Below are 23,565 nucleotides of genomic sequence, written 5' to 3' on the forward strand. Positions count from 1 at the left end.
CAGAGGGTGCCAAAAAAAATGTATACACATTTTAAGAAAGGAAAAAAACTGTATTAAAATTGTATTACTACTCAATATATACCAACAACAAAAGATGAATACAAGTCATTTTTTTGACACCCCAGTATATAAAGTTTCTATATCATCATAGCTTTATTTTGCTTGCCTTTTACTTCTTTATACCCAAAAGCATGTTCTTTGATCCTTATTTAAGTTCTTAGGCATATTAATCTAAAACGGGTGTACTTCTCGGAGAATGTCAAGTTCAGAGTCTCTGCTGTTGACTGAACAGCATAGACTATTTGTAGCAAACAGGACCTACAAACCTTTGAATGAGTAAAGAATAGGAGGAAGTTAGGCATAGTTTTTCCTTGATATTTTTGGACATCTGCTGATGGAGGATGAATACAAGAATTTTAATGACTAAATTTTTATCTGCTTCTGGGTTTATATATTTCATATTTATTTAATTTCAATCTCAGGGCACACCTAGCATTGCGAACATCAGAATTGTGCCCACAGCAAAAAGCTTTTTTAAAAAAGTTTTACTGATTCAATTATTTGGCGCCAATTTCAATTTGGCTGCGTGTACTCAAAACTGAAAACACATGAGACACAGGCTGTGTTTTACAGACAGACACACAGATTCTCATGAATTGGAATTCAAGCTGAGTGATGTTTGTTTATTCTCCATGTTAAGGAACTTAAGCCAAATACAATATGAAATGTTTTGCATATTCAGTACGTAGAACATGTTAGCCACAAACATCACTGTAATGGTTTGAAATTTCATTTCATTAGCTTTAATTTATTTGTCATTTTATAGTGACATACCAGGGTTAAGTGAAAAAGATAGAAATACATGAAATATGAAATATTTTAAAGCAAGACTCTCATTACTTTCAAGCAAAGACTGTACGCAGGCTTAAAGTTCACAAAGTTTCTCTATAATTGGCAATTGGCATACATTTTTTTCACATAAAAACCTCACCTCATTGACCATTCCCCACCTTGTTCATACTCCGTGGTTATTTAACAAAGCTAAACACAGAGAGAGGCACAGTTTAACTCGGCATAAATTACTTTTGTTACGGAAATTTTCAAGCACACAGAAAAGTAGAATTATATAATGAACATCCGTTTACTGATTACCAGCTTCAAAAATTTTCAGCACATAGTCAGTCTTATTTCATCTATTCTCCTTCCACTGGGTTATTTTAAAGCAAACTCCAGATAGCTTATATCATTAATACTTATGTATCTTTTACTGATAATGACTCTTGCCCACATGTTTTTATTTAAAATTATTAACATTATTTCTTTATAACACCTAGTCATTATATTGACATAAATTCTGCATTAGTCAAATGGCAATAATTAGATCCTTCTCTCTTGAGAATCTTATTAGAGAAGAAAATAACAGTATAAAGCAGAAAGCTATGGTAATTAGCCACTTCGCTTTTGAAGGTGACATGTTGTTTATGGCAAAAGATTAGATGTACCTGATATGGTTTTGTCCAGGTGGAGTATTTTGAAATGACGGGGTGAACACATGGAAATATAAGACCGAAGTGATTCGTGATGCCAGGAAAGGAAGCTGTGTACCGTTTCTATTCAGGCAAAGGGGTTATCCTGCGACAGGGACAAGGGGGCAGATGGAGAGATTGTGAAGAGACAGTCGTTGGTGACATTAAATTAGTGGGTTTCTCCAGGGAAATAATTCTAAAATGGAAGAGTAATGGAGAACAATAGGAAATAATGAGTGGACCAAAATGATCCAAGATACAAAAGAAAGAAAGATCTAAAAAGGCAAAAAACTCTTTTTAACATCGGTGCTCTGGCTATGGACCTGTTGAAGAGGCCCGGACTGTGGCTTTAGTTCTGGTTATTGCCGGTCATCTATCTCCACAGGGAAAACATTTTCTGTAAGGCTGCACTCACCACCATTTCTGCCTCCAAGGAGTAGCCAGTGGTGCCTCCACACTTGGATTCGTGACTTGACTACCAGATGTGCACAAGTTCACTGGATTCAAGTTCAACAGTCAAAGGAAACTTGGTCATCAAGTCATGATTTGAAGTTAGTTTCTGCTTTTATCAGCATTGTGAATGTGAAGTCCTACTAAGTAATGGTATCAGAAAAACCTAGTTCACTCTTGAACAGGGTAGAAAAGGAATTTTTGCCCTCATTCTGAATTGCTGAATAAAAATGCACTGTGTATCTCTGTAATGTGTATATTACAAGACTCTACTTTTGTTGACAAAACAACATGAACTTGAACCTCTTAGAATTATAACCAGGGTGTGGCTTTTTGAGTTTGGGGAAAAGAAAACAAAACTTTATCTGCGCTTAAACTAAATGTAGCTTATTAGTTTTAAAGATTTAAATAGAACTCTGATTTTGCCAGTAATCTTCATGTTATTTTGTTACATTTTGTTAAGTGTTTTTACAACTCCAAATACTCATATAGGGGACTGCATACTGATTTGATGATAAAATAATAATTGTTACTATTTATTCTCTCTAGTATTATAAACTAGATGCTTTTATGTCATCTGTTTTTTTGGGGGGTATCCAAAATGTGCTTATGGGGATGGTCCCTCACTCATCTTGACTCGGGGTGCGTTTAGTGCTGCTTCCTTCTGCAGAAGCAGCCCGCCCTCTGTGAGCTTTGCTTTTCCTCATGTCGGCTGACAGAGCACCGTGGAGCAGGCAGCACACAAAACGACCACATGTGCGTGGATAAAGACAGTGGTGATTCTATAGCCTCTTGGGCATTTCACATCCATGAAGTAGGAGTTCGGGCTTTGCACGAGGAACTCTGTCTTGTGTTTCCTCTTCTCTTCTGGAGAGGGATAAAGGAGATCCTTAGCTAGAGGCTTGTTCTCATGGGGAGGTTGTCACCGCCAGAAAGGTTATCTCACCTTTTTGATCCTAACATTAATCAGATCTATATGTTATCCACATTTTAGAGATGAGGAAATTCAAGCTCAGAGAGGGCTAGCATGTCACGCAGGTTCACTCAGCTTATATGCAGAAAGGCTGGAATTCAAATTGGTGTGGTAGCACCAAAGCTTGGACTATTCCTGTTATTCAGCGCTACCTAGTATGTGTAAAATACTTAGTATGGTGCCTGGGGTGTGACGTTTACCCCAAAAGAGTTGTCTTTCTTACCACCCATGGTGTGGAAGCAGATACAGGTTCTCATAATAACCTATAGTCCTGTACATGTAAGTGACCGAGGAATGGCCCAGGAATATGTGTAGGCTCTCATTAAGCAGTTGAGCCTTCAGCTGACAAGAGAGCCTAAATTAGATGTTATTTATAATTCATCAATTCACTGATTGTATCCTATAAGAAAGCATCTGGGGTATACCCTGTCTAGTAAATAACAATTGCTATCTGTTTTAGTGCCCGTCTTAGAAATCTACTACATTTTAATATTTACTCAAATATCAAGAGGTTAGCATTAATTTTGATATTACCAGAATAACTCCTAAACTTTTAAGCCATTCTGGTGGCACATTGATATGTATTACAAGTATAAATGTTCATATGTGAGAAATACACATCCAGATACATACACATCTATGGAAATATAGACTACAATATTTAGATTGCTGAGTATCAGTAGATATTTATATTCATTCACAATAAAAAAATGTAAATACTTTTGCTGATGAACTTATGGCTTCAACTAAATAAGAACTTCAGCGTGATTTTATTTAAAAAAAAATATTTCCTACACTTTGAGTTATACTGAGATTTGATATGTATGTAGGTTCTAACATTGAGTTACCATGGTCACTCAGTTAGTTTGCCCTACAGAAATATGCAAATAGATTTAAATTCATTGGATTATTAGTATACTTGTAAACATTAGTTATCAGTTTATGGGGAAATGAAGAGCTCAGGCAAAATATGAAAATTTCCTAAAAGATTCTTTTCCTTTGTGTATATGAAGCTTTAAATACTTTTTAACATTACAAAAGCAGTGTGCATTACCTTGCAGAAATTTTAGCAAACAGAAAAGGTAAAAAAATACGGAATGCCGCTCCCTCACCACAATAACTGTTAACATAGGAATTTCTTTCAGTATTTTCTGTGCACTTTTAAAGTTATAAGGAATGCTCTATCCTCTACCTAGCCTTAGATCATAAATATTATTCTTACCCTTGATCCATTAAATCAAAGGTCCTGTTTGGTTTAACTAATTTTAAATATATTTTATTTAATCAATTATTGATTTTAATTACTATGTCACACCTGAACCTACCACGCCGTGTAAACCAAGAACCAGTACATTGCCAATCATTTATATCGATATGTGTGTTCTTCCCTATTCTGTCTTCCTGCCTGCTCTGAGAGGTAACTACTCTTTTGAATTTTGTTTCTCTTGTTTCCTTGTTTTCTGTTTATTTGTTTTGTTTCATACATAGGTGTGCCTAAAGAATACATCACTTAGTTTCACTTGTTTTAAACTTTATAAAAATTTGTCACATTACATACAATCATTTATTTGGCACTTGCTTTTTTTTCACTTATATTTTTATAATACTTTGTAATACAAAGGTTCATTTATGTTGTACTCATATGTAGTTGTAGTTCAGTCATTTTTACTATTTACTAATAGTAAATAGGAAAAGAAGCATGATTTATTTATTCATTTGTCAATGGACATTTGAATTATTAGGTTATTTTGGTTTTACTATTACAAACAGTAGTGTTATGAATGTTCTTATCCATGTCTTCTATATATACACATATGATTTTCTCTTCAATATATACCTAGGACTGGAATTGCTGTGTTTTAGGGTATACAAATGATCAGCTTTATAGTAGAGAATCAAATTCTTATCCACAGTATATAACAGATTCTAGCGATCTACATCCTCTCCAACAGTTGACAGAGTAGAAATGGTATCTTATTGTGCCCCTGATTTGCATTTTCTTGGTTACTAATGAGTTGTGCATGTGTGTTTACGCTTCTGTGAAATACCTGTTTAAGTCTTTTGCCCATTTTTTTCCATTGGATCATTTGTCCTTCTAATTGTAGAAGTTCTTTATATGTTTAGAATACTAACAATTTGTCAATTATATTCATGACAGGCATCTCCTCAGTTTATATCTTATATTTTCAATTTTATAAGGTGTCTGGTGAAAAGGAGTTTTTAATTTTTACATAATTTATTCATCTTTCCTTCTGACTAGTGCTTTTAGGAGCTTCATAATTTCTCCCTATGGCATCATCTATATTTTCATCCATAAGTTTTAAACTTTTGCTACTGAAATGTAGGTTATTAATCTACCTGTAGTTGATTTTTTGTGTGCAGTATAAGGTAGAGTTCCCCTTTTGTTTTTATTTATACAAGTAACCTTTTTTTTCCTGATATACATGTATGTATATGTATCTGGACTCTGTGTTCTGGCTCCTTATTTTACTCTATTTGTAAATTTATCCCTTCCCCAAAACCATGCTGTTTTAATTACTGTAGCTTTATAATTAACCTTTATCTCCAATAGGGCATACCTTCCCTCGTCTTCTTCAGAAACACTTTGGTTATTCTTGGCCCTTTGTTCTCCCATAATACATTTTACAGTCAAATTAATTATTCATCACAGACTGTGCTAGAAAACCTCTGTCTTTTCCCTATGTGCACCTGATTCTTTAAAACTCACAGCTCTGAGAGCAGAGCAGAATATCCACTCTTTGCAAGTAAATATATCCCAACGCGAGGGGAAGGGGCGCAGCTACTTATGGCCAATTCCGTATCCTAGACTCAACCATCAGAAAAGTCATTCTGCTGCCCTGGGAAACACTGAGTGAAGGAAGGGCCAGGCCAGTGGGGAGCTTAGAGAAAACCTCATCAAGGAAACCGGAAGAGTGGTGAACAAGGCCGCCCCCTCCTTCCAATAGTTTTCTGAAATTTCTGAGACTGACCGTGGAAGTGACCCATGTGCCTTGACATGCTCTGAGCTCCCTGACTCATAGCAGATGGCCCTTTGTGTGTATTTATTCCACTAAAGAAATCAAGTTCGGTTTTTGTGAGGATCCTTTAACTTTTAAAGCCTTTTTTAATTTGATAATCCACATGTTACTTAGAAGATTTATTGTTGGTTTATATTTCTAGGCTATTGTCCTGCATTTAATATAAAGACTGAATTATTACCTATGACATATAACAAAGTATTGAAGAGCCTTCTGTTCTTCCTGTAATTTCTTAAAAAAAAAAAAAACTTTGAAACGCCATTTTATTGTCTTGCCTTACTCTTCCCTGATGCATTTTTGAGAAGTAGAGATTATTAGCTGAGACCACAGCTATTCTAAAATTTTTGCTTGTGGCCATCTTTCTTTCCCCTTATATCATTCTTTTTATAGCCTAGAAGGAGAAAGTTATGTAATATGAGGGAGATGTCTGCTTTTATTCCTTCTAATTACGTCTTTGTTAGCTTAAGCTGGCACCAAGGACCCGTTAGAACATGTCAATTGCCTTCCTAAGAATGAGACTTAAATTCTGTGGGTAGCATTGGCCCTATAATACTAAAATCTTGTATTGGTTCATTACCAAATATTGCAGACTAATTACCTTCCTTTGAGGCAATTATAGGGCTTCTTGGTTCTTTTATACTAGACAGAAAGGAAAGCACAAAATAGTGGTGTTTGATTTAGTATTTTTAGAGTATGGAACTCTTAATGGACCAGGAACATACTGACAGCAGAAAACTTGATGCATGCATTCAGACACACATACATACAAAATACATATTGCAGCCCCAAATCATATTATACACTCACTCAGACACACATATATACATATACATGCTCATGTGCATATGCACGCATGTGTGCACGTGCCTGAGCGTGCACCTGGGGCACTCTAGAATCCTCTCTGGGGATATAAGCGATAAAAGACATACGAGTATAAAGTGGCAAATCACAAAAAAAGCCTCTTAATGCTACTGTGAGGCTTTACACGAAGCAGTACGGGAGCACAGAGGACAAGCCAGCTAACAGACCTGACATTTCACTTGCGACTTGAAAGGCTGCGTAAAGATTTGTCGGAAGGAGAACGTAGGAAAGGGGACTTCCCCTCCATGGCTCCTTTTTTGTCTCCTCAAGTTTCGTAGTAATTAGGTTTTTCCCAGAGTTCTCCGCTCAGACTGCTCTCTCCTTTTCCTTGGTAAACTCAGCCAGTCTCATACGTAAAGTAATGCTTTATGTGTCACCTGACCAGGAATAACTTCCAGCTTCCTCCAGACCTCACCTCATCTGCCTGCTGAGGTCCACGCTTTTATTTTCCCCGGCTTCCTAGACTTCACCTGGGTATCTCTAAGATGCTTTAAACTCAGTTATGTTTAAGCTGAACTTACTTTTATTAAGGGCGCCATTCACCTAGACTTGAAACCTTCAAATTCTGTTTGACTCTTCACCTCCTGTGCCTCTCAGCTCTGTTAAACACAGAGACACAACACAAAGTTTTTATTGCTGTGTAATAGCCCCTCTTTTCCACTTTACTGCCACTACCCTAGTTTATAGCTTTCTGGATCTATTGTCTCTCACATCTCAGATCTCTTAAATGCACAGTTGCCAGATGGATAGTCCTAATAATAACCATGTGTTCAAATTTTTTCACTGGCTCTTCATTGCCTCTAGAATAGAATTTAATCCCCTTAGCCTGGTTTTCAAGACCTGTATTCTAAAGCTACTTCACATTCTGGGCTTAGCTTCTAATTAGTGATTTCATGGTCTCTGTCTTGGGTCAAAGCGAACTGGTTCCTGTTTCCTGGGTGTGACTGGAGCTGTTCTGCTTGTGTGCTTTATTCATTAATCCAACAAATATTTATTAAGCATCTATGTGCCAGGCACTGTTCTAGACCCTTGAGCAATATTCTCAAACAAAATGACAAAAATTTCAATTCCTGTCCTCATGCAGCTTACATTCTAGCAGGGAGAGGAGGCTGGCTTACTAAACTTACATATTTATATTATGTAAATTAACATAATATAAATAGTTAACATATTGTATAGTGTGTTAGAAGGTGGTAGGTACCATGGGAGAAAGCAGAGCAGGGTAGAGGGGAGTTGGAGGCAAGAATGGGATGATGGTTGAAATAGGCCTCTACTTCCGCTATACTTCGTATTCTTTAGATGCAACCCCACTTCTCCTTGTCAAAACCAAGTGGATTTGGGGACCGATCTCGAATGGCACCTCCTCTGTGAGGCCTGCCTTCTCCCAGCTGAGGTCAGCTTCCTCTGATTATCCATGACTTGCTTACTGTTGTCACCCTTGCTTAATAAACAAGCATTGCTTTCTGCCTTGGGTTTCAATTCTTTGTTAATTTCTTTTTGCCTTCCTAGTAAGAGCTGAGATCTGTGAAGAAAGGGTGTATTATACTTGCTTTTTATTGTCTCATGAAGGTAGTAGTTCAAAGCCTTGGCTTGAGAGTTAGTCTGCCTGGGTTCTCATCCTGGGTCCTGGGTTCTCATCCTGGGTACACATCCTGGGTTCACATCTTGGGTTCTCATCCTAGGTTCACATCCTAGATTCTCATCCTGGGCTCTCATCCTGTGTTCTCATCCCGGGTTCAAATACCAGGTTCACACCCCGGGTTCTCATCCCGGGCTCACATCCCAGGTTCTCATCCCGGGTTCTCATCCCGGGTTCTCATCCCGGGTTCTCATCCCGGGCTCACGTCCCAGGTTCTCGTCCCGGGTTCTCGTCCCGGGTTCACGTCCCAGGTTCTCGTCCCGGGTTCTCGTCCCGGGTTCTCATCCCGGGCTCACATCCCAGGTTCTCGTCCGGGGTTCACACCCCAGGTTCACACCCCGGGCTCTCACCCTGGCTCCATCACTTACTCGCTGTGAGACTCGTGCAGCTTACGCCGGCACTGTGCTTCAGCTTCCGTATGTCCCATCCCTCCATTTACGGTTGGTTGTTTTCTGCCTTCTTTTCTAGGCAGTGTCTTACACTTCGTCATTTATAGTTACTTGTCTGTGTTCACCCCCTTGCCCTTAGCGTACGCTGCAGGAAGGTGGAGACCACTGCCCGGATTGTTCCCTGTTGTCCCCTTCCCACTCAGAATCTGAATGAGTGGATGTTGGTATGAGTCATGTGAACGAACACTTTGTTGAACTGGAGAAAAACAACTCTCCAAGTAATTTACAAAAGAAACGGCTTATTCAGGAAAAGAAAAAGAAGCAATAGCACCACCACAGTATGGAAAGCACACCTCCTACACAGAGCTCCTACCGGAGGCCGAAGAAAGACCCCAGTTTCAAGACGGCTACTCCCTTTATTATGATCCCACCCCCAGAGTTACCTTAAGGATGAACAGGAAGTCAGGATTGTAGGGTTAACAAGGAGCCCAGCCCCACCCATAGTCCTTCCAACTCTATGGTTATGCATCTTAAGATGCCAGTTTACTTTATCAACTTTGTGTCCTATATAAATATGTAAAATATGCATTTAAAATATGCAAACACAGTGAACATTTGGGACCATTGAACACAACTCTTTTGTTAATGTCTCTTGATAATGATGAAGAGAAAGAGTATCGCTTCTTCACATGGTTTCTACTTTGTTTTATCTTGGGAAGTCTGGCCCTTAAATCCAACCTGTTTCCTTCCCCCCGTTTCCCTTAGAACATATAGACATTTTCTACTTTGTTATACAATATTTATGGTTTCAGTAGCATCAATTTTTGTAAGGAGTAACCAGTAAATGATAAGATATTTTGTGAGCATAAACGCAAAAAAAAAAAAAAGGATTTTATAATAATGGATGGGAGAAGAGAAAAGGAGAAAGCGTTTGCACGCTCTTGCATTGTATTTCAGCCCCTGGACGTGTGGCAGTTCCTGGAATGATGGTAGCCAGTACAGATTCCCAAGCCCATCACCTCTGCTGACTGGAAATGCAGAGTAATGGGTCCAGGCTTCCAAGAATATGTGACTGTCCTCGAGGGAATACTAAAATTAACCCTTGTTCTATCCAAATTCTTATAAACCATGAATATTTTATAGCCATTCATCTCCATATGATTTCCCTATGTAAATGAACTGTGAGTGCACGGTTCAATACATTTAGTACTGAAGGACTAACATGTAAAAAGAACCCTCGTTCATTACAGCCGTAGCAAAATGGTTCAGTCTTACCATCCCTAAATCTGACCTATGTTTACATCTGTTTATAAAATCTGAGCATCCCCCTCCCCCGCCTTAACCTAATGCTTCAGTGCTCTCTTCTAATAAAAAAATCAATATAGGCATCCAGCACTCATGAGTAACCCTGTAATAATAAACACAGTACATGCGATTGAAAAAAATAATTTCAGGAAAACACTGATTAGGATCGTAGTCAACCACAGGCTTTTTGAAAAATAGATGTTAATGCAGTATTAGGAATATAATAGTCCTTTTAATTTGCTTATGCCATTTTCTTGAGAAAACCTTAATCTTAGTTAAAATAATCTGTATTAGAATGGCATGTTTGGTGTTATTTCCCTTCACACAACTAAAGATGCAGTTTATCTAAGGAATTCTAAATTAAGCTGTCTATAAATCTCTGACTTAATTCAATTTTACAGTTCTTTTTCTGGCTCTCTTTATTTGATAAACAGTTATGATGTGAACACTTATAAAGGTGTATTTGCAGCCTAAATCATCAATTCTATATCAAATAATAACAAAATATTTTATGGTAACAGGTGTATCTTTTTAAAACATTATATATCTTTATTGCCCTAGAAAAAAAATTGCCGTGTATTTATGCTGACTACTTTGTGTTGCTAATTTTCTATTTCACAGAATTTGTACATCAAAAATCAAATATGCTTTAAAAATATGAATTCTTTATACCTTTGCAAGCTCATCAACTTCTTCTGCAAAACAGTGACTGTACCATTCATATTATTCTCTCTTTTACTAATCTTTGATGGTTGCACTTTGATAAATAAATAGATCATCTAAGATTCAATAGGCCAATTGCAGCATATAATAGCTATTCAGAGGCAATTAAACTGCCTTTTTTCATGCCGGCGTGTGAGCCGCCCTTTCACAACCTTCAACTTGATTCGTGGTGATTCAAAATTAACTTAAAAGTCTTGTTTGCTGACAGCTTAAAGCTTAATTGACTGAAAGCCAAATAGAGTGTGTTCTGTATTCAGCACTAAGGCTATTGATAAAGCCATGTGTAAATTGCGCCTGGTGAAAGACAGCGATTGGGCCTCCTGTTCGTGTATTCGTCCCCAACTTAGCATTGCTGCACAGTCAGAACTGCTTTGTCAAGTCTTTTATCACACGGGGTTAACTCTCTGGAGTTCAGCTCCTGCAGCAACCGAACGGTCCACTATTGAGCTTCTACCACACCGTGGGGCCTGCTATAATTGTTACTTATTTGTGGCTTCATTTTTTTTTTCTTTACTATGGTATTGGCCTTTCATTTTTTAACACAACCGTTGGTGGCATATTTCAAGAACCTACTGATTTTCTGTAGTTGTCACTATAGGAAAGAGCAGGGTGTTTTGGTTTAAGGGTTTTGAAAAAGATTTTAAAGAAAAATAAGCATCCTACTTTTGATTTGTCTCTCATGAAAATTAAATCTAGCCATTTTGAACATTTAATTAGGATAAGGAATTCATATTTAATAGCCTCGAGTGTAATAAAACCATTACATTACACTAACAATTACACTGTCGGATTCCTTCAATACTTCTACACAAAAATATTTCAGATTGTACCTTATAAATATGTGCATTTCGGTTTTTAAATTGATGCTTAAGGAATATATGAGATGGATTATTAATATGTTAGTATATTTTATAAAATTTTATAGTTATGCCTTTTTCCATATAAGCCTAAATAGATACAGTTGTATACAAAGTAAAGATAATTTACACATATACATTAATGAGTGAAAAATTCAGAAGTAAAGCCATAACAATTTTCAGAAGCACTTTACTCTTGTCAGCTATTATGTTTATATAGTTTGGATTTCTGTATTCTTTATTTTTTATTGTGAAGATTTCGGTCTGATACTGATATAGTAACTTAATGTAAGTTCACTATGTTATGTGTTTTGAAGATCCTTCATAAGTAATAGCTATGTTGTAAGTTGGGTTTTTTGGATTAATTCTACCTGCAATGACATTTAAATATGTTTGTCATAAACTCTCCCTTTGGTTTATCTTAATTTTGTATAGTCAACTCTTAGATTCAGTATAGCAGAGACACTACATTTTTTTAAAAAATTTTTTCATTTTTTTATTTACTTAATATCTATATTAAATATTTTAAATGTAATAAAGTTTAAATTGCCTATATTACATCCTTACATTTTACTATAATTGTTTAAGTGTTTAGGGCATTCAAATGAAAAATATAAAATAAAATCCAGTTTTGATAATAATTTTGATGGCAATAATTGTTATAATGAAAATGCTTTTTCATTATTGTATATTTCAGATTATATCTAAGGTCATTGAAAAAATATTCTACATCTTAAACATTTTCTTGAAAAAAATGTCTTGTTTTAGTATCTTTTATTTTCTTTTTATTTTAGCATAAGACTTAGAATTGGATATTGCCATCTCTTATTGATATTCTGGTAACCATGGCTATCTAATTTTACCTGCCTTCCCATTGATTTCCAATAAGAACTTAGTCTGTTCATAAAGAATCAGGATAAGTTGCAACTTAGTTTCAAAATGACTATAATTTAAAACAGTGTGTTACTCCTATATACTTTTCAATAAAATAGCAATCATGCTTCAAAATGTAAAATCCAGAAGAGTACCGGTTTTATTGAAGGTTCGCCTGTACCCAGTGCGGTTTGAGAGGCAAGAGTGAATTGCTTTTATTGATGATGTTTTTGTATTAACAGTTAATCTAACATATCTTTAAAGTCATGAATTATTTGAAAACATTTTGTTTCTTTTTCATAACAGTTGTTTAGTATACACAAAACAATTATATTGTTAGGGAGGGCAAATAAGGTCCCCTTTTTTATTTTACCTTTAAGAAAGGCTAAAATGAATTGTAGAGACAATAAATAAATTTTATTTTAAAGTAGTTAAACAATTATGATAAAAATGCAAAACTTATTACTTAAAATTTAAGAAAGATGGTATAAATTGTGATGTCATAGTCAGGAAGAGATTAGCAGTTAGATGTTCTTGGTACAGATTCTGAAAGGGATGAAAGTGCTTTGTTGGGCTTTGCTGACTTTGGCAGCACTGTTTTATAGATTTAAAAAATGAGAATTTATTTGAGGTTCTAAAAGAGTTTACCTGTTTCAAAAAGGATGAGGTCAAAGCCAAGTTCAGTAGTGCAAAATTTGTAAATTATGTATTTTTGAAAAAAATATTACATTTCCTGGCAAAGTCTTATCATTGCAAAACCATTTATTTATTGCAGAACTCTATTTTCAGATTGTTTGAGATTTAAGGCCCTTCTAAGAAAGTGTGACATTTATATTCACAATATTCGTGCTAACTTTGAATAGTCCCTCTTTCTCTTAGCTGCAGATTATACTGTTTTATATAAGTAGATGAGTTTTAGTTTTACTGTTTTTCTTGCATTTTTCCAAAGAAGTTTCTCCTTTTCATAATGACTAGACTGTTACTTTGGCTTTAGTTAACTATTTGATTGTTCAGTGTTCCTGTTGATGTACCATAACAAGTGAAAAAGGCACGGCCATTTTATATGCCATTGTATGTTGAAAGGGATCTCAAGGCAGTGCCTATGGGAAATTTTGAACATTAAAAATTATCTCTGATGAGGGCCGGCCGAGTGGCTCAATTGGTTAAGAGCTCGCCCAAGAGTGCAAGCTCTGAGCAACAGGGTCGCCGGTTTGATTCCCTGCCTGAGCTGAGCTGCCGCTGAGCTGCCAACAGGTGGCAGGATGGCTCAGCTAAAATAAATAAATAAATATATATATATATATATCTGTGATGAGACTGGCTTTATAGTACCCTCTTTAATTTCTGAGCCTTGAAACATTTTATAAATTAAGATATAGTGTTATTATAGTAACCAAACTACCCAAGTAATATTGCACTTGTTCGTATCTTAGCCATGGAAACTTTATGTTGGCATATTGATATAATAGAAAAATAGAAAAGTCATAGATTGAATTGGCTGGTAATTAGAATTCTAGAAAGTTTCTAATTATTACATGTATTTGGTATTTTAAAGTTCCTAATAGCTGAAAGAATACTTTTATTTTGTAGGTAGCTATCTAAATACTCCTGGGAAAATATCAGATGTTATCCAGTTAAATAAAATGTTCATATAATATCATGACTCTCATTTAGGTTGAAATCTGCATTAAAATTCCAAGTAATAAGTTGTAAATCTATAAATGAGATCGTAAGTATCTGGCCGTATATTTTTATTTGAGCTTTTAAAAATGAAGAACAAATTAATGTCTTTCAGAAATGACATTTTCATTATTAGCTTGGAATTGAGAGGATTAGAGTAATAGCATACAAGAAATAACTTCTCATAAGTACAGAGAAAATTACCGTGACCATCAAATTTATGCATATGGTCCAGTAACAGTACTAAATACAGATCATTCTATATTACTTACTTAATCTTTCAGAAAGAATATAAATATATCTTAATTTCCTCTCTACCTCTTGATATCTAAAACAGTGCATGGTCCATTATAGATGATATTCAGCAGTTGAGATGATCATATATTGAAAGTGAGATATGAATAGCATTGATAAAAGAAGCACTATTTTAAAATACATACAGGAATAAAGCCAAGATTACTTCCTGATGAATTCTCTGTTGTGAGTAACTTAATTTTATTTGGCTTATATGTGATGCTGAATTATATATGATGCTGAATGTTAGGAAAGGCATCAGGTTTTATATGGTAGATCAGACAGGAAAGAGTTGATTGTAATTCTCTGAGTTATGGCATATTGTCCAAAAGAAGCTGGTCATTATGTTGGTGTGCTTTTCATTAATCATTTGTGTAAATTGCCCTCTAATCTAGTGGGAAATATGTGTTAATATTTTGGGATGTTTTTTGATAAGACAGCGCATGGTTAAACAGAGTGGTTGAAACATCCCTAAGTGCTAATGAGTACTTACTTGATAGTCTATACTAATGCTTTACTGGATGCTGAACAAGTTTAGACGTTAAGCTTTTTAGGAAGAGTGAATGATGGCTAATGATTATTTAATGACAGATCTCTGGACTGAAAGGCATTTAGCACTCAAAGTATACTGCAAAGCCTATTTCTCAAAGCTTCAGACAGGTTTATTTGGTCTCACCTTGAATAGAACAGTGCTGTATTGATTTCATTGGTGTGGATTTAAACACACTATCGGCTTAGAATAGCACTAGTATGCAGTAGAAAATGATTGTCTTAACCCTTATAGTGACTCTGAGCTATGCTCTGATATTACGACGTCAACTTCGGAAATGATCATGCATTTATTTGCAATACTTGGAGTTCAGTATGTGAGTTTGGAAAATATGTGTGCCTATGAGCTTCCAGTGCCATTAACTTACAGGGAGGCTTATATAGAGGTAACTAAAACTTAGTTATATTTTTCTTTAGTGTTTTCCTCCATATATTGTATGCGAAGAAGTTTTTCGTCTGTGAAGATTGCTGATGTTTTTGTGGATGGTGTGCTGATTTTATTACCCTGTTGAATAATATATTAAATATTTGGCCTCCAAATGGTATTAATAGTCATACTCAGTACTGTGTGTTTTGTCAGTATTTCAATGTTCCACATATATATTCCATATAAAATGCAGTTTAATTACTTCATACACTTGATAGAATATACCCCCACTTTTAATATCTATTATAGATAGCCCCCATAGGAAATATATATAACATTATTACATACTATAGATCAAAACTTACTTTAATACTTTTTTCTAATCATAAGTTTAGTTTGTGTGTTATTTTTTTAAGAAACATTTTTAATTATGCAGGATTTGAGGATACCTAATATGGATTTACCTTGGCTCAGGTGTCAAATATTAACTAGTTTCTTTGCAACAAACACTGACTTAGGGGCCAATGTATTGGGTTGTCAGAAAAGTCATGACGCATTTTTGCAACGAAAAACATCGAAAAAATACGTCATAACTTTTCCGACAACCCAATAGATTCCAGAGATCAGCCTGGAACGATGTTGCTCTGAGTGCCTTCACGTTGTCATATGAACACTTTACCAACTTCACCTTCCTTGTCTTTAAAATATGGGTATTGGTTTGGTTAGTAGTGCTCCATGATTTCCTTTGCCTCTAAAATTCTAAAATTCCCCTAACAGCCGTCTAATCTTGGGTTGGGAAATGTTTGACACACTCCACTTCTGATTTTTTTTCCCTTTTATATTCCAAATGGTATATCTGTTTTTGTACAAGAATTTGGAAAGTGATGGTGGTAGGCATATAATTATCATTATAACAAATACAGTAATAGTAGAGATTTGAAGCCCCCTACGTAAGCATATGGAATTTCTGTGGATCTAATAATTTTTTGATCACTTAAAAGATGGACTTTGGGTTTTTCTGTTGTTGTGCTTTTTTTAAATGGGGAAACTTCGACCTTTGACATATTTTGAAGTCCATTTTTTTATCTTAAGTAAATACTGCTTATTTGCATATTTTATAGAAATCAAAAACACTGGGTAAAGTATTACAGAAATTAATTTATTTTCTTTTGCTAATAAGAGATACAGTTTTATTTGAGAAAATTGTAAGCACATGTTAAAGTCCTGCTTTGGATTGTTTTCATCAGCTTGTGTTGAACCCTCCTAAGGTAATTCATGATGCTGACCCCGGTGGTCTTGTGGCAGTGGTGGTGGTGGGAGGTCTCAGTCAATTTTACCTTCTGATTTGGTGTTCCTGTCTCTTCCCTGCCAAAGTCTCAGAGCAGTTAACTAGAGCAAGAGCCATCCTGAATGTATGTGTTTATCCAACATCAATACATATACATGTAGTGGGCTGTCAGAAAACTCATGATGCATTTTTGCAATGAAAAACATAGAAAAAAAATACGTCATGATTTTTCCAACAACCCAATATTTTCTAGGTTTTTATGTATAGAAGTATCTATCTGTCTTACTAAACAGTGAATTAAGAGAAGATTATAAAGCTCTCTCTTCACAATTCCTGAATAACCTAATGATTTCAGTGAGTCAGGAAAATTTCGAAAAAAAACGATTATGTGTTATGTAGCAGAAACAGACTTTTTAAAAAAAGTTGTCATATAAAAATAGCATGACACCTTACAAACCTGAGTATCTGACGACATACAGTAGGTTAAAACATTACATTTTTCTCTGAGCATTCCTTTCAGGGGTGGTAGGGTTTCCAAACCCATAGTTGTAACAAACCAATGACTTAGGCATCCAGGACTTCTGGGTGTAAGTGCTTACTTAGCCTTTGTGGTTAAACATTGGAAGGACTGTGCAACAATTCACGGCCCAAACGCTTGCTTTAATTTGATATGTGCAAAATAGGCAACTCGGATCCAAATTATAAATGGAATTAACTAATTAATAGGAAATCATATAAAATAGTTACATGAAAGAGAATGGTAGTAAATGCTAACTGACACCTGTGTATGCTTATTTGAGAAAGCACATAGCCAAAGAAATCATATAAACAGAAAAAAAGTCTGTGAGAAAAACATTTGCCAAATAACAGTTAGAGTCAATTTGATAAACTAGTTACCTTCATCATAAAATGAGGAAATGTAAAATAATCTTAAAATCTATAATAATTTTAAAGGCACATAATTCTTCTCTCTACATGTAGCTTAAAATGGATGAAAGCATATACATGTAAAGAGATCAGAAATGAAAAATCTGTGCAGCTATCTAATAGCAATTCAAACATTTCTTTTCTTCAGGCTTTTCGAAGCTACTTAGAAATCTCTTTAGAAAACAAGCTATGTCATTTACACACATACTTATTTTATAGACCAATTTTTCTATAGATTATGAGCTAATGATGAGTATATCCTTAATAGTTTGCGGCTATGGTTGCTTTTGTCAGTGGCTTTTAGACTTTTAGCATAAATGCTTAGTTTTCTTCTGCTTATTTTCTGTTTTCTTTTTCAAAACTTTGCTTCTTGGTCATCTATTATGTGATTAGTAAATTAAAAGTCAGTTGTCTTTGACCTTTTTATTTCTCCTTTAAATGTCTTTAGTTATTTTTTTTCTTTGTTTCTTATTTTATTTCTCTTTTGAATTTAAAAATATTTTTCCTTTAAATTTCTTTAATATTCAGTTCTTAGGAACTGCACCATATGTTTATCTATATAAAGTTATAATAACTTACAGGATATTTTTTAGAATGATAAGATCTCATGCATTTCTGCTAATTGTGGGTTGGGTTATTAAAATCCTTATATAAAACTTGGCTTTGGGCTTACTCAGGACTTTTCCCAGGTCTGCTGTCATTGCAAAGGCCTGGCCAGTAATTCCCAATGTATTGTGTTGCCCTATTATGCTCCATTATTTCTGCTTAACACCTCACTTACAGTGAAGAACGCAGAAGAGAAAAAAACTTGTGAAATCAGGTGATCATTTTTCAAAATCAGAGATAATATTATACAGTCACCTACTGAGAAAGATTAAAGCAAGAACTCCCTTAGAAGTTCCAATGTACTGCAAACGTTTTAAAAATAACTTTAGTAACATGCCATTGTTTTACTATTGTAATCAAATGTATAGTAATTCAGAAATAAATGAATGCTATAAATGCTGCTTATAAATGAACAGATGTACTTTTTAACTTCTCAAAGATAGAACAAGGCAGTTATCACTTTTGATCTGGTTTTATGTCACTGAGTTGATAGAGATAATTAAGTAGGTGGAAATATACTTTAAGTGAGTCCGGTAAGCGATTTGTCATTTTATGAATAAAAATGACTTCGCGTGTAACAATGTATTTCTCACTGTGCTGTACTGCACAGGTCTAAAATCCTCATAGAGTGTGTTCCAACAGGCCACCAAATGTGAAGCCTCATGTGTTCCATTTGATCTTTTAAGGAAACATATCATCGTGTTTCCTCCAGTATTTTTATTTTAAGGGAATCTCACTGCAGAAGTAGTCTTTTTCTGAACATTAACAGTACTAAAAGATTATTTATAAAAATGATGTGCTATGTTTTCAGATTCAAATACTTTTACAAGCCACAAACTACTATTTCTGAAATATTTTTTTCCTCCTGAGCAAGCTAATAATGGTCTTATGTTATAATTTGTAGTTTTTAAAACTTGACATGCATCTCAGATTCACCCTTGAAAGGTAAAGTGAACCAAGAATTGAACATTATTCTTGATCATTATTACCTACAAGATTTCCAATTACATAGATGTCTTAGATATTTGGAATTTTTTAAATATCAGTTTTCTCCCAAACTGAGAATGTTTGCATTAAAAGTAAAGTAAAAGGGGGAAAAAATGGACCTTTTGATGGTCAAGTAGAGAAGAAAGGGGAAATAAGTTACTGGAGATTGTGGGAGAAGGAGTGTAGAACTTGTCTGTGGGAAGAATAAGAAATCGTTACAAGAATTATTTGAAAATTCTTCAAGTTGCTCTCAAAGTTTAAGGCTTTTAATTATCAAAATAATTGAGATACCCCGAGATAGTGATAATATTAAATGTCTTTTGAAAAAGACAATCATTTTGGAGTGTTCATTTATTTTGCTTTTATCTGATTTTGTGGGAAATGGATTTGATGTGTTTTGTCAAAGGCACACACACATAATACATGTATGTGCAAGAGGCATTATTTTAAAATGGCTTAATCAGCAGCCGCAGCAAGATATATGCATTTGCAGAACCTATTGTGTTCCAGCAGGGGGCTATCGAGCATACATACAAATTAATACCTTGTTTGTTTACTTCAGTTTCCAAGTGAGCGGGGGAGCCGTGCAGCAGCAGCAAAAATAGCAAAAGCCTCAGAGGTTTGGGGAGCAACTTCCATATGCTCTGTCAGTAGGTGTGAGGAAAACAGGGGCAGATGTGTCACAAAGCAACAGTGCAATGGAGGAAACGCCTAGCTGGTAGCAGGGAATACTGCAGGTATTCTACACATATGCACTAGCTTTCGTAATAATGTGAAAGTTTGGAAATAAATGTTGAAGTGCCCCTGATTGTCATTTTTAATCAGTTCATCTTTTTTCCCCCAAGGAGCTTGAGAGGAACATTTGGATAACTTGCGTGTTTTATTTTATTGACTTGAGGTGTACAGGTAGAAACATACATGGCTATATAACCACCAACAATTTTAATTTTTTCCATATTATAAAAATGTATTTGCCATATTTTTAGCAAATTGTAAATTATGCCATCAGTGAAAATAATACATAACATTCCTATGAAAGCACTTGACTTAAGAGAAGGAACTTAAGTACATACATTTACAATGGCATCTCCGTATGAGCTAATGAAACCCATATTCACCACCAAGGAGAGCGAAGCCTTTGAGTCGTTTTTCACATTGATTGCCACCAATCTATGCCTTTTTGTGTCCTATTTAACAAATTCATCGTTGAAATATTTGACTAAGAACTGGTATATATTGGATAACTGAAATTTAATTAGTAGAATATTTTAAAACCAAATTGTTTTAAAAATGAATTAATATGAAAAGATTTTTGCTTCTTTTTAAATGTTAACAAAGCTTATTTTGAAGATTACTGTTATGTATCTGGTAAAATTTGATATTTTTATAGCATTGTACTTTATCACTCGTAAGCAACCCTAAAAATAGCAAGTAGGTTTGGAAAATGTTTGGGCCAAACATATGTGGAAACAATTTACTTACACTGTCAGCTCCACTGAGGGCCAAATTTTTTTCATTATGATTTAAAAACATAGATAACACACTTTAAAATCTCAAAAATATAGTTCTAGCTCACCTAGGTTTCATGTCTTGGTACCCTAACTAAGAATATTATATACTTATCTGTGTACATAGTATAATTATATATACCTGATGTGTGAATGTATATACAAAGTTAACATATTTGATTAGTACCATATAATGATTATTAAAAAGGCATATCCTAAAAATAAATTGTTAAGATTCTATTAGGCAACCAGGCACATCAATTTAGATCGTAATCACTCAAGAAAAAGTTGAAGTTATTTTGATTAAAGTACATCTAGAAAGCAATTAGAACACAACTCAGTTTTAAAGATCTAAGTTTTTTCAGATACTTCTGTTTATGTTCAGAAATGTATTAAAATATGTTTTCTTTTTTTAAGTATTTTTTTTTTGGTTACAGTTGACATTCAGTATTTTGGTTTCAGGTGTACAGCATAGTGGTTAGACATTTATATAATTTATGCAGTGATCCCCCCAATTAGTCTAGTATACCCCTGGCACTATAGATAGTTGTTGTGACATTATTGACTGTATTCTCTATGCTGTACTTTACATATCTGTGACTACTGTGTAACCAATTTTACCTAATCCCTTTGGCTTTTAATATATTTTCATTTGACATATTTCACTGTCATGTACTATTTTAAATTCATCTTTACTTAATATACAATCATGTATTCTTTCCATAGTAGCGGTTGATAATGCCACATCACTTTCAAATGTCTTTGGGGCTGAAAAAAGCAAAATAGATAAAACTGAAAATTTGGAAGACTATTTTACTAGTCTGAAAATAGAAAGAAATCTTTTGTACTCTTATTGACTTACGTTTGTAGAGCTTTGAATGATGTATATGGCAAGACTATTCTGTCTGCAGACATTGTAACTGGTAAATCGTGTGTCTTATTCCGAAAGTCCTCTTGTCCTCCAGATTGCCAATATTAATAAAGTTGGCTTTGCTAAATTTACTTCGGTTCTTTAATAGTTCATCAAAACCTAATATTAGCAAGTACACTTTCTTGCAAATAAAGTTGTAAAGAACCACAATAGAAACTATTTTCTAGCTTAATCCAAATTATTATTTTAAATAGTCTCCACCTGCCGCCCATTAGTTTTCTGCTGTGAGATCTTGCAACTTACATTTTCCTATCATTCATATACAGTTCCTTATTAAATACAAATTGCATTTTTTGCTCTGCTAGTCAGTGCACAGTAAAAGCAATTTATTTTTCTATACATGTAATTCTAAAACATTATTAAATAATGAAAGAATAAACAAAACATTACATTTTTTATTTTTACTTATCGTGACTAAATAAAAATTCAGAAAAACATTTCTGAATTTTCAAAGTCATGTTTTAGGACATATTAGAATTTATATCAATTTCAGAAACTATTTATATTGTTGTAAATGTCACTCGGATTCTATCATGTGCCAGAAATTTCTGGCATAAAATTGGTATGCTAAAACCAATTTGAATGTAATATTTTCATTTAAAAAACCCTAATGATATGTTTGTGATATAGTTTTAAATGTTATAAATGTAAACTTGACATCAATGTGATTGAATTTAACCACATCATTTCCTTACTTTTTACTAAAATTTTACATACAGTAATACCTTGGGTTGCAAGCATAATTCGTTCTGGAAACAAACTACTCATAGTGCAAGACATCGCTCATTTACCACGTTAAAATGTATTAGAAATGTTTGCTCATCTTGCGGAACACTCGCAAACCAAGTTACTTGCAATCCAAGATTTTACTGTATTACAACATATATGTCAACTATAGAAAGCATTCTGATAATCTAAAAACAAAGAATCAAAATTTTAAAAACAATTTTTCCAGGTCAAATTTCACACAGTTCTTAAAGTATATTCTCAGAGTAGTAAATTGGCGGTTTCTTCTTATCCAAGGTTTTAATACCTAATACAATAACAGAGCTCCATCAATATTTGGCTAATAGCAGATATAAAGTATCTGCTGGTAGTCCATCTCTCGTAAAACCTCCTTTAGCCTTAATTCAAATCCATTGATTCCTATTCCAGTTAAAACTCAAGAACTTAATATGTCTTTTAATCCTTTTATTGTAAGCTAGGATAAAATTAATTTTACCCTGGAACTGCACAAAGCCAATTAACATGATCTTTAGAGTTATTTAGTAAAGTGCTTCAAACTGTTAAATTTATCTTGACCTCTTGGTTGCACTCTCTGACTGCTTTTTAAATGAAGTAATCAATATCTCACAGTCCTTTAAATAGCTTAAACTTCTCAAATATTTTACCTGTGTTCTAGTTAAGCTGTAACTAAAGTGTTTACTCCTGTCCGTGTAAATCTAGAGTCAATTATGCTAACTATAAAGACAATTATGTACTTTTGAGGAACAGAGCATGCATTAAATGCTTGTTTTAATAAAATCAAAGCCTCATATATTGTTTTAAAGTAACCCAATAACGAGTAGACATATTTTCACACAGAACAAATATTCTGTGTGCAATGTAAAACGTAGAACATTTATGTCCATGACTATTGCACGTAGCTTCTGTTTTCCACACAGGGCTAGTTTGAAGGTATTAATTTTCTTACTGTGATAGGGTGATCAACCGTCCTGTCAAGAAAATGGATCTCCATGTCACCCTTTAGCATGATTAAATGGAGGCATGTCTCTGTGAAAAAATACCAAATTT

General features: G+C 34.4%; 1 protein-coding gene and 1 pseudogene across 1 annotated transcript in view; one reads left to right on the top strand and one right to left on the bottom strand.

The window, feature by feature from the left end:
• Window positions 1-23,565, top strand: part of WDR7 (WD repeat domain 7) — a 320,651-nt gene that overhangs the window by 148,969 nt on the left and 148,117 nt on the right. The gene's annotated exons all lie outside the window — the stretch shown is intronic.
• Window positions 2,625-8,655, bottom strand: LOC109381713 (40S ribosomal protein S27-like; annotated as a pseudogene).

Source organism: Hipposideros armiger, unplaced genomic scaffold, assembly GCF_001890085.2.
Source record: "Hipposideros armiger isolate ML-2016 unplaced genomic scaffold, ASM189008v1 scaffold_52, whole genome shotgun sequence".
Taxonomy (NCBI): domain Eukaryota; kingdom Metazoa; phylum Chordata; class Mammalia; order Chiroptera; family Hipposideridae; genus Hipposideros; species Hipposideros armiger.